Below are 17,140 nucleotides of genomic sequence, written 5' to 3'. Positions count from 1 at the left end.
TCTTTTCCCACGGGATGAGCCAAAAAAACAAACCTTAAAATATTGTGAATCTAGGGTTTATTATCAAATCTTAGTTGTTTTTAAATTGGATTGGGTCTCCACAAATATAATATATAAAAATATATTATGCCTAAATCAAGTCAAATTAAAATTCTTTAACAAACCAATTGGATCCCACACTCCAATAAAGAGGTATACCCAACAATGGTTTGATTGCATCACACAATCTATAAAGAAACTTTAAAGTTCTTAATTTTTTATAAAATATCAATTCTATTAAATTTTAATTATTACATGACTTTATATAGAACTAGAAGACTTTCTGGCCCCGTTTGTTTTGAGGTTAAATAGATGAGAGGGGATAAGGATGAAGGTGGGGTTATTTAGTGTTGTGTTTGTTTGTAGAGTTAGGGAGGGGATTAGCATGGAGAAGGTGATATACATGGAGGTTGGAAGGGAGATTGAGATAGAAGAGGTGGAGATGGTATTAGAAAAATAGTGAGGGGATCAGAAATTTTTTTTATTTTTTTATTTTTTATATATTGGGAATTTTTTTTAAATATTAACGTTTAATTTTTTATATTTTTTTATTTGTTTTATTATTTTATATAAAAATAATTTAACAATTCCTACACTAACAATTATCATCAAAACAAACACAATTTTACTTAATCCCCTCACTATCAATCCCCTCGCTAACAATCATCTTACTATTAATCCCCTCACTATGAATCTCCTTCATTCTACCTCTGAAAACAAACAGGGCCTCTAAACCAATTATAACAAAAAAAGAAAACTTCTATAATATTTTTGACTTCCAAAACCAACTTAAGAGCAAATAAGAAATATAAATAAAATCTAAATAATTGACCCATTGGACAAACCATGAGCTACTCACACGACTCATATTCGGAAATTCTATAAATTATCAAAATGCCCCTAAGTTAAAATCTTAAAAAACATAAATATAATTATAAAATAAGACTTTAATAATATTATAAACAAAATTATAGAAGATTTCTATCAATTTCTCTAAAAAATTATGCTAATGTCCAAATATTATCGTTTTTTTAAATTTAACCTTTCTTGAGTTTCTTATATTCTGCATCATTCTCCCTTGGTTGGAAAAAAACTCGATCTCGAGTTTTAAAGTGTTGAAGTATAACAATCCACAAGTTTTGAAATTGCATCCATGGCTTCACATTAAAATTTTCAAGTTGATAATATCGTTTCTTCTTCACTGGAGGTAGCAATGAAAGCAACAAGATATTGCCAACTCTAAAACTGATTTTTTCTTGAATGACGAAATCAATTGAAATAGAAGATGAACCCTTAAATTGATTCAAGTGTAGAGTTGCAAAATTATGCCCATCCATTCCATTCTCCTTTGGTTTTGCAATGTACTGCTTGCAATCAATTTGAATGCTTTTGCTTGAATCAACAATCATGGATTCCATATTATTAGCCTTTTATTCAATCAAAATGTTGTCATGCAATTCAACCTTGACATCCTGTTGAATGAAATCAAAACATATCATTGTTTCTGGCATGTTATACTCACTCAAATTTGTATTATGTGCTGGTGGGTTAGTTAATTGTGACTCTAATATAAGATCAATATCACACTGGACAGTATGCACGGGTAAAGGTTCATTAGATAACTTTGTTGGCTCCAGATTAGAAACTTTAGGCAACACATTGGTGACCTTTAAAGGCATATTTTGCACAATACTAGCAGCTGGTTGTTTTCTTCAGTCCCTACAACTTCCATAGCATCCAATTCCTCGTTTTCGACTCTATCCTTTACTTGAGTAATAGCTAAAATTTTTTGAGATGCTTTTGGATCATCAATAAGTGCCTTGTTATCCTTCAAAATCTGGTCATCTTTCATCTTAGAAAAATTATAAACATATTCATTGGCTTGCAATTTCAATTTTTGTTGCATCTTCTTGTAGCACTTTAACCCTTTGTTTAGGAGTTTTTGTTGGTTTTTCTTGTTGGATAGTCTTTCCATTATGCACAGGCTTCAAAACTGTAGATTTCTCTTTAAAGTTTACAAAAAACTCAAATTGCATAGTTGTTTCAATAGCATTTTCGAGATCTTCCAAATATGCATGAGACATCTCTTCTTTTATTCCATATCTCAACCCACTTTTGAAATGAGCAATAGTTATTCATTCACTTTCGACAACTCTCCTTATATTTTCTTGCATAATAAATCACACACATATCACTTTGCTCAAGAGTATACAATTGATCAAGAAAATCATTTTGAAGATCCTTCAGACGAATTTTTTCGCTAAGAAGAACTTTACTCTCTTTCCAAGTCAATCCACTTGTATAAGATCTTTCACAATGTGAAAACATCATGGCAGAACTTTAAGTTCTAATACCAAACAGATGCAGGACGATTAGGGCAGCAACAAATATGGGCCTTTGGAAATGCTTTTAAAATATTAGGGTTGATTTAGTGATTGGATAGAGTTTTGAGGTTGAAAAGTGCACTTTTAAAGGGCTGTGAAGAGTAATCCAAGAATAGAAAATTGAAATAGAAAATAAGAAGAAAGAACAGAAGAAGATAGGTCTAGACATCGCACCTAGATTTCTTAGGCATCACATCTAAGATTTGATTGCATCACATAATCCATAAAAAAATATTCAAAATTCTCAAATTTTTATAAAATATCAACTCTATTAAATTATAAGCATTATATGACTTTATATAGAACTACGAGACTTCCTAAACCAATTATAACCAAAAAAAGGAAACTATTACAATATCTTTGACTTCAAAACCAACTTAAGACCAAATAAGAAATATAAATAAAACCCAATTAAATAACTTGACGCATGGGCTACCCACACAACCATATTCGGAAATTCTGCAAATTATCAAAATACCCCTAAGCTTCAAATCCTAGAAAACATAAATATAATTATAAAATAAGACTAATAATATTAGAAACATAATTATACAAAAATTTTATCAGTTTCTCTATGAAATTATGACAATGTCCAAATATTATCACTTCTTTAAATTTAGCATTCCTTGAACTTCTTATATTCTACATCACTCTCACTAATAACAATAAAATAAAATAGCATCTATTCTAATAGATAAATTTTTAGGTATCCTTGCATTAAACAAAAAGCAAAATTCATTTTACCTCATGTGGTTAGTCTTGGAGCACTTTACCCTTATCATTTGAAAATAACGACATAGCCCCTATGTGGTTTTGGACTGAAATACGCAATTAAATCTATCAACGGAAAATGAAAAAAGACTTTTTTAACCTTCTCACTGCAACCCATAATAGTATCTTTCCCTTCTCTTCTTTCTAACAGAAAAACAATCACTACTATCTATATAGTCAACCTAACACCACCATTAATTTTAATTATTGCATTTTTTGTATGTAATTTTTAATGGAAAGCAAATGTATCACCATGATTTTTGTATTCAATTTCCACAATTTTTGTATTCAATCTTAATGAAAAGCACACCACCACCATTTTTGTACACAAGGTAATCTTATTAAAATAGTAAGGAATTACACACACATATATACATATGTAAATATATATATATATATATATATATATATATATATATATATGTGTAGACACCTCATTTTTGACCGTCCTCAAGACTCGGTTGTGCTTGCAGGTACATCCGGACACAAGTTCGATTGCTCGTCGGGCATTCGACTTTCACGGCGGAACATTACAAGTTCAAGCTTTCCAGACCCTGTATCCTTTCTGCCCCATTCTTGGACCATGACTTGGTCCTTTCAGCGTCTTTCTCCTTGTGCATTGTCAGCCATGGTCTGGCACTACCGGCCATGCCTTTGTTGCTGCCGGCCATTGAGTGAGCCTGTCGGCCATCAATGAGCCATTGTCGGCCATCAGTGATGGCCGGCAGAACCCTTGTCTCAGCTGGTTTTACTCCAGATATTTTGAGCCAGTTGGAATCCTTTTATCTGCCCTCCATACACGTGTATGGAGGGATAAAGCTCTTGCCAAGCTTTTTGAAGAAGCTTTGCATTGCTTTCCTTCTATATAAGGAGAGAGCCTTTCTCCTTAGAAGAGGTTTAGCTCTTTGGAGAAGAAATATCCCTCTCCCTCTATATTTTGTTGTGTATTTGTGCCTTGAAGTCCATTTTCCTTGCACTTCTACACTACAATACATAGAGATACACCACCACCATTGGATTGAGGTTCTTGGGAGGACTTCATGAGCTCTGAAAGTGAGGTTTTACCCCCTGAGGTTGCTGATCTCGAAGTTGGTCTTCAAAGGTGACTATTTTTCCCATTTTAGCACTTTTTTGTAACTCATTTTGGATCTCGAAGTTGGTCTTCAAGGGTGAGTATTTTTCCCATTTTAGCACTTTTTTGTACCTCATTTTGGCCATCCTTGCATATTGTTTTAGGCCTTGCTTTCAACTAAAAAAGTCTTGTTTTTAAGCGCTTTTGGGGGTTGTTTAAGGTCTTTTGGCTGTTGAGGGTCTTCAACCCTCTTGTTGGCCTTGTTTGGCCTTGTTTTGAGTCATGCCTTAAGGCCTCCAAGCTAGCCTTGGTTTGGCCTTCTAACCACTGAAATCCAGTGGATTTTCAGTAGTAGGCATGAGGTTTTGAGGCCTCAAATCAGAGGGGGTGGCCCCCTCTCTTCTGGTTCTTGTTTGCTTGCATTTTGGGCTTTCCAAAGTAGCATGCCTCTATGTATTTTTGAGGCTTGGTTCAGGCCATTTTTTGTGACTTTTAGGACCTGCCTTAAGTCTATCCATGGCTGGTTTGGTCATATTTTTTATGCATCTTACATGTGTAGTGCAATCACATTCATAGCCTTACAAAATAGCATGTTCTTCTTGCATGTGTTGGCTCCATTTCAGTAGGTTTTTGGTGATATTTTACCATGCTTAGATCTGTTTTGGGTTGGTTTTGTTACTCCATGCATGCATCTTACTCTTGTAGTGTAAATCCCATAAACTAGTCTTGTATGCTTCTTGCTTTAGCATGTCATTCTAGCTTATGTTGAGCCCATTTCAACATGTTTTTGGTGATGTTTTGCCATGTCATGACTCTATCTAAAGTGGGTTTGGTCATCCTTTGTATGCTCCATATACTTGTAGAAGAAATCTTGCTTACTAGCTTTATGTGCATGATGCTTTGACTCATCATCCTAGCATATTTTGGCTTTTCTCCAGCATGATTTTGTCCTTGTTTTAGACTGTCCTAGGACTGTTTTGGGCTACCATGGCCATATCACTCTTGTTTTGAATAGCTATAGTATAAATGCTTAGGCTAGTCTTGAGTTTTGAGGCCCCTACCATGCCATACATATGATGTTTGCATGCTTTGCCATTATTCTAAGTGTTATTTCAGTCCATGAAATGTGGCCATACACTTGCATTTGACATGCTTTTAATGCTTTGGAGCTTTGGCTCTTTATGCCTCAAGAATAAACTTTTGTGCATGCTATTAAGCCTAAGCCTTTGGCTCATCATATCAGTGCATTTTTGGCCTTGTTATACCATGATGTAACTCTGTTTTATGTAGTCCAAGTCATGCCATGTTTGGATCTAATAGGTATGGTGTAATGCCTCTTTGTAGCCTTGCATGTTCCATGTTTTCAGACTTGTGTTCTAGATCGTGTTGGTTAACTTCGAGCTTATTTTTGGTCTTGTTTGGACCTACCTTGGGACTGTTTTAGGTCCCCTTGGCCCTTTGGGGCTTGCTATGTATGGCCAGGGCTTGAGTCCCTTTACTTATTTTGAGCTTTGAGCATCCTAACATGCCATACTTGCATTGTTGAGTTGATTTGGCATCAATTTACATGAGATTTCAGAGCTTAGGGTGCTGTCACATATCCATGCTTATTACTCTTTAAGTGTCCTTAAGAGTTGCATCATTGCGTCTTAATCCTTGAGCCAATTGGCATGCATGTTTGTCTCACCATTTCATGTTTTTCATACCATCATTCCAACACTTATGGCCACTGATTTTAGGCATGGCTGAGGCCTATCCATCTTTAGTGTAAGCCCATCTTACCATGTTGTCACATGCTTGTCCCATTTCGTATGTTGTTGCATACTTGTATGCCTTCACATGACTTGCATGTTTGTATGTTCATGTTGTATTTTATGATGTGATTCAAGGTTGTTACCTCACATCATGCTTATATGCTTGTTGCATACTTGATTTATTGCATTACATGTTTGCATGCTTGTTGCATTGCATGTTTGCCATGCTTGCATCGCATTGTTGTTTGGGTTAAGTGTTAATCCGAACACGAGGAACGAAGGGCGTTTCATATTTCAAGTGATGGAACATGTCTCAATTCTTGGTCGTCGATACTCTTGATAACCTATGATAGAGTTTTAGGCTTTATGTGTTTATTTGTGCATTCATTTCATATTGATTTGCACAAGTTAGATCTTTGGCCATCATGCATCGGGTTGATGGTCGTGGATCCGACTATGCCTCTTCCTTGATGTTTCGAGGTGATATGGGGTGGCATAGTGCACACATACCCTTGGGAGACCCTCCCTTTCCTCTATTTTGTGCTCTGTTGCAGCTTGGTGTCCCAGCACATCAGTGGTCGACAGTGCCTTGTAGATGGCTGGCACCCTCTTATTGATGGCCGGCAGTGCCCACCCTTAGCCGACAGGTGGTCGGTAGCAGCTTCCAATGGCCAGCAGGCCACTGATGCACTCCCCTAGACTAGTTTTGGTAAGGTTCAGCAGGAATTCTTTGAGGACACCCTACAGATAGAGCCTCTAAAGAGCAACCATAAGGCATTTCGAGGCGAGAAACCGAGCGCGAGCATGCATACCCTTCTGCTTCTGTGAACAAAGCTGGAGCAGCTTTGTTTGTTGCTTTTCAATTTGTAATTAATTAATTTGTTAATTAATTAAGTGTTGTAGTAATTAGTTGTAGCTAGTTATTCAATTTGGTTATGTAATAATTAATTAGCTTGTTAGTTAGTTAATTAGTTGGCATGTATTATTCATTTGGACCCTCTATCGAGAGGGCTAATTGTGTAATAAGTGTGCATGCGTGTGTGCATATTTTCTAACCCCACGCCTTTCTCCCTTTTACTTACCTGCTTTTGTTGGTTAGTTTTAGGTCATGTTTTAATTAGCATACTTATGCTCTGCATGTTTGCATCCATTCATCTGTCTAGCATCCTTATGCTTTGCATGTTTGCACACATTCATCTATCTTGCATGCACCGAGCTCGGCGCATCATACTAATTACATTGTATTTCAATTTCAAGTTGAATACATGTATCAATTGTTGCATCTTATATGCTATTTTAGGATAGTCGAGCCTATTTCTAGTTGCATCTCATGTATGTTGCATTAGCCATCTCAACATAGCTAGGATCATGCATTTGATTACTAACTAGCTTTTGTTTTGGCTCGGAGTACTAGGTGAGTATTTACGCTTTAGCATACTGCATGTGTGTGAATGTTTCCATGAAAGCATGCTTGCCATGAGGCTAATTGCTTAGTTGATATAACTGCTTGAATGCCTGTGGGTGAAGGTTGGATTGCTTGAATTGGAACAATTCGTTGAAATCCACATTTTAGCCTACTTACGAGTAGCAAACTTCGAACCATTTCCAAACAAATGGATATGCGATGCTTTGTTCCAAATTAGGCGATCTAGTCTATATTTGTATGTTGTCCGTATTACATAGTAATTCTAGCTAATTAACCAGAATAAGAACTCATGTATTTTCAAAAATGAGATATCATGTTTAGTAGTGGCCGATTTTTGATCGGGTGAGCGGGGGTGCTCATAGCTAACCATCCGCAATCGTACCCAAGTTCCCGAGCCAAGGCAACTTTGGTGATAACAGACACGTGGCCTTAGGCGCGAGTCAGGGTTTCCTAAATTTCTCCAAAAAATAAAATATTTAGGTGGTGACTCTGTATCTGGCAAAGCAGGTCATGTTTGGCACTTCTTTACAAAAATCAGTTTTCCAAAACAATTTGCCGGATTTGGACTCTTTGGTGATTTATCGGTCTTGCATTGCACTTTGCGTTTAAATTCTAGTGAATGTAAATATTCAGCTATAGAAAAGTTTTGCCTTGCGCTGTATTTTGCTGTAATGAAATTAAGATATTACCTTTTGCCTACGACTGTCTTGGTAATTGCAACCACAGATTTGGTTAAATACATGTTATCTAGACCTATGTTGAGGGGAAGAATTGGCAAATGGGTATTAGCCTTGTCAGAATTTCACTTAGAATATGTGCCCCAAAGGGCAGTGAAAGGACAAGTTTTAGCCAATTTTTTGGCAGACCATCCATCTCAAACAGAGAGTCAAGAGATAATGGAACTCAGTATGGCTAATGTCGAGCCATGGCAAATGTGGTTCGATGGATCGAAAGCCAATGGCCTAACTGGAATTGGTATATTGATCAAGTCACCGCAAGGAATAGAAACCACACATGGTTTCAGAGTGGATGAAACTGCTTGTTCTAATAATCAAGCTGAATATGAAGCTTTGATAGTGGGATTGGAAATTCTTATTGGATTACAAGTACATGCAGTTGACATATTTGGAGATTCCCAATTGGTCGTTAACCAAGTAAAAGGGATTTTCAAGTGTCAAAGTATAAGTATGCTGCCATATTATGTCGTCGCATTACATTTGCTCTCTCAATTTGAAATAGTAAATGTAACTTATGTTCCGAGATTCTTGAATAATAGAGCTAATGATGTGGCTCAGAAAGCTTCGAATTTCAAGAGTAGGGATGGTACCCAGTGGGATGTAAGCCAAACAACATACCAAAAATCTATACCACCCTTAAGTAAGAGGAACATGGTCCTGGAAATCAATTATAATGATCTGCAGGAACAGGATTAGAGACATCCAATAATACAATACTTGGCTAGCCCATCCTCAAAAGCCAGCAGAAGAGTTAAATTGCAATCTGTGCAATACATCATATACAACAATGATCTCTACAAAAGAGGGGGAGATGGTCTATTGTTGGAATGTTTAGGGCCAAAAGAAGCATTAATAGCTATGGCTGAAGTTCACAAAGGCATCTGTGGTGCACATCAGCCTGGTGTAAAAATGAGATGGCTGCTTCGAAGACATTCCTATTATTGGCCAACTATCCTTAAAGACTGCATAGAATATGCAAAGGGCTGCCAGGCATGTCAAAAGCATAGTACAATAAGGCATGTGCCCATAACTGATCTACATGCAGTAGTAAAGCCTTGGCCATTCAGAGGATGGGCCATGGATATGATGAGGAAAATACACCCTCCCTCTTCGAAGCATCATTGTTTCATTTTGGTAGCTACTGATTATTTCACCAAATGGGTCGAAGCTAAACCATACAAAGCTGTAGATCAGACGGAGGTTATTGGGTTCATTAAAGATTTGATCCATAGGTTTGGCATCCCACAAACGATAACGGTCGATAATGGGACTGTTTTTTATGGGAAAATGGTAAAGTCTTTTGTGGCTGAGTTTGGGATTAGCCTTGTTAATTCCACCCCATATTACGCACAAGCCAATGGTCAAGCTGAGTCATCTAACAAGTCCTTAAAAAAGGGAATACAAAAGGTTGTGGAAGATAATCCTAGAGATTGGCATAACTTATTGTTAGATGTATTGTGGGCTTATAGAACTTCCCAAGGTCAAGCACAGGAGTCACTCCTTATGCCTTAGTTTATGGGCATGATGCAGTATTACCTGTAGAGATCAATGTTAAATCCTTAAGGGTAAGATGCCAAGACCAGTTGGATCCTGAGCAGTACTATCAGAGTATGTGCTTGGAGTTAGAAGACATAGATGAAGCTAGAATTTTGGCATTAAATAGCATTCTCTTTCAGAAGAATAAAGCAGCCAAAAATTATAATAAGAAGGTCAAACACGTTGGCTTTGATGAAGGTGATTTGGTGTGGAAGACAATACTTCCAATAGGAATTAAAAGTCATAGATTTGGCAAATGGTCACCTAACTGGGAAGGACCATATCAAATTCATAGAGTTTTGCCTTTTGGGGCATACCATTTGAAAATTTTGAATGGTTATGTGCATCCCAAAAATATTAATGGCAGATATTTAAAGCCTTATTTTCCAACTATTTGGGAAACACAGGAAATAAAATAAACACTGAGTACAAGAACATAAGATAGTAAACAAGGAAATGTTTTATAAAGAGTCAAGTACATCGTGCCACAAATTGGCCCAAAAATCATTACAATGTTTTAACTGTTTTTGTACAACAGACTTCCTATTGGTAAACGACGAAAATAGTTGAATAGCTGCGGCCATGTCTCTCTTTTGATCGGTCAGCACTTGATTGGTGATTTGCAGTTTGAGGTCAGTTCGGAGTAAGGCCTGATTCACTGCAGAAAGCTCCTCTTCGAGTTGAGCTTTCCTCTCTAGCAGTTGAGTTCGAAAGTGAGAGGCAGAGGAGTGTTGTTCCTTAAGCTTCGATACTTCAGTATGCACTTGAGAAACAAAACTTTGGTCTCTAACCAATTTCTCATCTGCAGCCTTGGCAGCATGACAGATGCTGATGCAAAAATCGATAGTAGCTGCTGCCTGGGATAGGTGATTTGAGACATCCATACCAGACTGCTCAGCAAGTTTGCAGCATTAAAGAAACCCATTTTTAATTATAGGCCTTTGTAAAGCCTCGAAGGGAATCCTCAAAAAAGAAATTAACAGGTCTAGACAGGTGTCCAAGTCTATCAAAGGCACAGAAGGTTGGCTGCTGGAGGAAGGAGAGCTCTCAAAAATTTCCAGCAAAGAATCAGCCAAAACTAATGGCTCAGCCTCCTCATCGAATGTCGGAGAAGTAGAGGTGATGTCAAAAAGACTAGCCAATCTTGCTTCAAAGATATCAATCTCATCATTGGACATGAGGGGCGCAGAGAGAGTTGCCATGGGAGACACAGAAGATTGCATAGGGATAGGAGAAATGGGTGGAGCATCTTTAATGGTCTCCATGGTCCTAGCCACCAATGAATCAAGAGAATGAGGGCTGGAGCTAGGTAAAGGTGGTAAGTCACGAATTGGAGAGCTGTCAGCACCCATCAGAGATAAGGTAGCAGTTGGAATCTCCTTGGAAGGAGAAAGAGGAGCAAGACTCGGCAAAGAAGTAAATTGGGGAAAGTCAAGAGTCAAGTAAGAAAGATATGGAGTCAAACCAAGAGAAAGAGGTGTAGGAATGCTTGGCCTCAAGAAAAGTGCAGAAAATGTAGACCCTGAAAATGGAAGTATGGTCTGAGTAGTTCTTACATCTTGCATCTGATTAACCTCGAGTGAAACTGAGAGAGGTATCGGAAAGATGAAATCAGAAGTTGCCGCTGCAAGAAGAAGAAATGTAAGGCAATGTTAAACCTCGATACCAAAGGCTGACAGAGGAAAAATCGCAGAAGCATAAAAATTACCTGCTCCAGAAGTGTCGGCAATGATGGGAGAACTACGAAGGGTGTAATATCTGGCAGTTTGTTGCCTTCTTGCAGTTTCCCTTTGTAGTATGTTAGCAGCGGCAGCTTCATCTCTCAAAAATTGTTGCTGCCGTCTCTTCTCAGCTCTCTCGAAGACAATCATGGCTTTAGAATGTTCTTGCTCTACTGTCTTGACGGCTGCTTCATGAATGGTATCATCGACCGAGACAGGAGCGGAAGCAGACAACTTTTTTCTCTTCTCCATGGCTTTGGCAATTGTCTCAGAATCAGAGTCTTCGACCATATCAGAAGGAGAGACAGTCACCTTTCTTTTCCTTTTCCTCTGTATTGGTAGGGTCTGTTCTTTCTCAATTTCTTTCTCAACTTTTTCCACAACTTCTTCAAGCTGCGATCTGGATTCCAAAGAGATGAATTCATCTTCCATCTCTCTAGTAGTTGTCTCATCCCTAACCGAGTCAGATGAAAAGACGATCGCTTTCTTCTTTCTTTTCAAAAGTAACTCTTCATCTTCATCTGTTTCTTCTTTTTCTTCCCCTTGAATATCGGATGTTCCCTTCTCGAGTTCAAAGAGCCTCATTTTCTTTTGTGATTGACCACCTCCACAAAAGAAGAATTAAAGATAAGGCAAAATGCATTATAAAAGACAAAAGGAGAAGAGACAAGGGTATACTTTTCTTCGAGGCAGCCCGAGTAACTCTGGGAGAAATTGAAGCAGCAAGAGCAGCATGTGCTATATCTGAAACAGTGGAAGAAGTGACAACCCCAGTTTCTTTGGGCTTGGTCACATCTAACACCGTTAGTAGGTTTAAAGGTGAAATGGCCAAATAAATCTCCATGTTAGTCACCCACCAGTTTTGGTGCCTCTTCAACACGGTACCTTGAGGAATGAAAGGGGTGTACTCAAAGTTGGCCAAGTCATCTACAAATTTCAAAGTTGCCTCTTCTAGCCTGAATTTTCGGACTTTCAGATCCCTTCTAGTAAGGCTGAGATTTGTGTTGCTACAGAGAGGTATTGGGACCCCTTGTGTGAGGCCAAATTGTCTAGCAAATTGAGCTGGACAGTAAGGTTCAGCAATGCATTTGTAGGCCTTCGGGTTCAAAGTCCCGATAAATAACTCTCTGGGAATCAGAATGGAAGCCCATATATCCTTGTGAATAGGTGAAGTACAAGACTGGTCACTTAGGAAATTCCTCAACCAAGATGGACCAATGGAAGGTTCGAAGGGATGAAAATGGTAAGTAGGAAGGGAGGCTGGAAGCTGGTGAAAGAAAGAGAAGTAAAAAGCAAAGGTAGAAGGGTAAAGTGAAGCATTGTCCATCCTTATGCCATGAGTAAGAGGGTTTGGCTCGGAAAATTTAAGGCATTTGGATTGTAACTCAGTAAAATAGGCGAAAAGCCAAAACTGAAGGATCCAAAATGGCCCCCCTTGATTAGCATCTAAGGGTTTCTCACAGAAAAGGGAGCAGACTCTATATATGTGCCCTAGAACATGTGGGGCTAAGGCCACCTTTTTCTGTAAAACAAAGGCTTTGGCAAGAGGGGCAAATTCAGGCATGATTCTCTGAGAGGAAGTGCAAAAAAGGAATTTGCAAAGCCAATACAATAAGAAAGAAAAGAATTCCCTATCAGTCATAGGGCCCTCTCTTTTATTCTCAACCCTAGCGAAATCACTATAAGATGAGTTAAGGGAGGGGAGAGAGAAAGGGACTGCTAAATCAGGATAATCCGGTCCAAAAGGGGTGCCAATGGGAGATAGTCCTAGTAAATGGCAAATATCAAGAACAGTAGGGGCCATCATCCCACATCTAAATTGGAAAAAGTTAAAGACAGGATTCCAAAAACATAGGGCAGCAGGAATAAGGAAAGGGTCCTCTGAGATAGTTACCCTAGATAGTCTGAGAGCATCGAGAAGGCAGAGTTCTTGAAGGTCCAGGGTCCTAGCAGGAATAACCTGATCATACCATTCTTGCCACTCTGGTCTCACCATGGGCCAGCATCGGTGGGGGCGATTTATCCTCCAGTTCCTCCAGTCAAGACCACCTTCATAGAGAAGACATTGGTTTTCCAGTCGGGGATACAGGGCTGGGAGCTTAGTAAGGATCTCTTTGAATATGGGCCCGAGCACGTAGTCTAGCTGCACATGGTGACGAGGGACAAAGATGCGTCCATCAATAGCGTTTTTCTCCCCAGCTTTGTACTTTTCACATTCTGCATTAATAATCCTCTTCAGGGCCACAGATGGGCTCATACGCTCTACGACTGATACTGAAGGAGAAGCCATTGACAGTATGCTTTTCTTGAAAGTGAAACCGGGAAAGGAAGTAGAGAGAAGCCGAAGATCGGTAATAAGAGGGGTTTGTGCGATTAGAGGAGCAAGTGATTTCAGAACACGAAACAAAAGGGTTTTTAAAGCCCTCATATTTGAAAATATATTACATGAGCTGTTAAGTATTAGAAGTGCGAATACAAAAGCTTCCTTCAATATTGATGCTTTTGGAGAGAAAAACAAAGCCCAGTTGTTGAGGCTAGCTTCGAAGTAAGATATTTTGCTTCGAAGCCAAGTCAAACGGCTTCAAAACAGAGAAGCCGGCTTCGAAGCAGGTTTCCATACCCAAAATATAAAAATACTCGAGTGTTTATTTCACTTAAAAGAGTTTAAAGACCTGTTTTTAGGTTTTTTAACAAAGGTAATGTCCTTCGAGGCAAAACTTGAGATTCTTTAAGGATGGGATTTGGTGTTTGAAACATCAAAAGCAATAATGACAATGACTAGATGTTGACTATGGTCAAAACAGACTTTAAGTGTAAGATTGCTAGATTCGGAGCACCGTTTCTAATTAAAAATCAGCCAAAATTGTCAACTTTATTTCACAAATTGGAAAGGTTTACAATTGGCTCATTTAAGTCAATTGTTCGAAGGATGAAATTGTTCGAAGTTCGAAGTTCTGAGTTGACTTTTAAAACACAAGTGAAAACACAAGTGAAGATAGGGTCAAACAAAGACAAATGAAGAAGAATTTTGTTTATATTAAGACCAGAGCGATTACATCAGCTGACCCTATCTCGGTATGAACTCGAGCTCATAAAAATAAGGAATGGAATAAATAACAAAATCATGAAATTTAGTCCAACAATGATCAATGAACTGTTGTTCTTTCCTTATTCTATCTTCCAAATTTTCTAGCATTGGCTGCATAAGTTGATGTGCTCTCACTTCATAGTAGAGCTCTTCAGGCTTTATTTCGAAAGCCACCTCTCTTAATCCTTGTTCCAATTCGTCAATGTCTAAGTCATCCCAATACGCAGAATCTTTATTCTTGAAATCATCGAATTCTTCAATAAAGTTCTCTGCTTTGTACTGAGCATGAATTCGAAGAGACGAAAGTTGGTCTAAAGATTGTGTAGTAGCCACAGAATTTCGATGCTAGTAAAGGAACAATGGAAGTTGGTCCAGAAACCTATGAAGTTCTGCCTGAGCAAGGGGATTAAGGACATGGCCCCTAGTCAGAATATCACAAGCCCATCGAAGGTTCTTGAGAGGGACTTCGTCCTCAAGTACATTAAAAGGCAAGTGAGAGAAGGCTGCAAGAAGAAGTTGAGCCTGTTTCCGCTCAGCTGGGGTAGGAGGAGGTAGAGGTTTATAAGGTGGGAAGACATTCTCCATGGATAGGGTAATCTTCAGTCTCTCTGTCCAAGAAAGAATTGGTGGGGGAGAAGGTATGAATACTTCAATTTCGGGAGACGAAGAAGAAGGTGTGGACGCTTCTATTTTCGGGGATGACACGGGAGCAGAAGGAACAAAGCCATTAATATAATCAAGCCAGTCAGAAGAACAGATCTTCGCCTTCTGGGCTAAGAATGATGGGTTATACCCTTGTGCTTCTTCTGGGCGGGGGGCAGCGTGCACTATCTTTGTAGGCATGGAGGATGTATACCATGCTATAAGAAGATTCTCCTCCAGACTACGCCGATGGTCAATAGGCACATAGGGATAAACAACTGAACTTCGAGCATAGGAAGGAAACTCTAAAGGGTCAGTGAACTCAACAAAATGATGGTTGATTCGCTCCTTCAAATCATAGGTCTCAGGTATTGACCAGCTTGTCCAGTCAGAACCCCCAGAAGAGGAAGAAGTTGCAGCTTTATCCCATACAGAAATTTGTGAAGAAGAGTTTCTCAAATCCATATTTGCAATTTTCCGAATCAAAGGTTTGAGAGCAGTTTGTTCGAACTGTAAAGGTAGGTCAGAGGGAAAACTTCTTATGTCTATGTTTGTAGCTTTCTGAATCAAAGGATTAAGAGCAATGTGTTCGTAATCCAAAGGTCGGTAATTTGCAAAGGCATCCATGACCTGAATATAGAAAGGTGGGTAAAGGTGGCTAATAAATGCATGCTTTCGATGAGAAATAACATCGACATATAACTCTTCGTGTGCTTCATCACTGGAGGAAGGAATTAATTTGGCCATGAAATGTATCAGTCTGTTCGAATACTAAGACAGTGAAAATACTTAAAGGATCAAAACGAGAGTATTAATACAGATGGTGAGTGACAGTTTCATTTTTGGGAAGATGCAAAACCCATGCACGTTCTAAGACGTGGGAAAAAGGACCCTGATCCACTAATATCACCAAGTCTTGGGCATATTAGTGCGGGGGGTAATGTTGGCTACATATTTTGTGCTAGCCAGTGACAATTCGACGCGTAGCAAAGTAAGGGTAATATGGGGAGACCAGGCAGGTCTTCGATCCTGATCATACACGAGGCAGTTAATATTGGCTATTATAAGATCTGAGTAGTAGCGGATCAACAAAGAGATGTACGGTGACGTGGCTTCAACGGTTGCTCACATTCAAATTCGAATATAGGAGGGAAGCCTAACTGCAAGTGAAGGCGTAGTGGAACTACTTATAAGGTAGCATGATCAGCGATCACGGAGGAGCAGTTCGACGGTTTGAAGTACAGTTCGATGGTTATCTTCGGAGAGTATAAATAGCAGGAAGGACTTCAGAGATGGGGACGAGAAAAAAATCTAAAGAAAACCAGTCTTACTTTACATATTCCAGTTTTATTTCCTGTTCTTTACATTTCTGTACTTTAAGTTCCTACGCTGCACTTCATTTGTAGGAGTAGTTTTCGAGTATATTGCCGCTGTAAATCTCTACGGAACTAAGATCATTGTAAGTTTTCCATACTAATGAAATGCTTCAGTTTATTTAACTGTTCTTATGCTCAAGTTCTCTGAAGTCAAATTACCAGTAAGCCACCAGTAAAAGTCCTCTTTATTGAGGCTAAAAGAACCATAACGTAATCGCCTGAATAATTGGTTGGCAATTACAATTCTGTAAGGACTGATTGATCCTTGCTGGCAGGCTCATAACTACAAAAATAACCTTCGAAAGCCAAAAAGCTAACAATTTCGTTCAATACTGTTACTATTTTTCCAACGGTAATTTGGTAAAAGATTAATTTAATTTGATTACCTAAGTGATTTATGTTCCCATGCATAAGTTTATCTTGATTTGAATTCATTTGGATTTGATTGTGCTCATGTTTTAATGAGGTCTATTTTTCTATCAGGTCACCTAGCAGGTTATGTAATGAGGGCAAAGGAAAAGAAAACACTAACAACAACAAAAAATTATTCTTGTACATTAATCCAATCCACCCAATCCAAGTACAACAGCCAAA

This window comes from Camellia sinensis, chromosome 5 (assembly GCF_055761805.1).
Source record: "Camellia sinensis isolate YWXY chromosome 5, ASM5576180v1, whole genome shotgun sequence".
Taxonomy (NCBI): Eukaryota; Viridiplantae; Streptophyta; class Magnoliopsida; order Ericales; family Theaceae; genus Camellia; species Camellia sinensis.
This window is presented reverse-complemented; position numbering follows the sequence as displayed.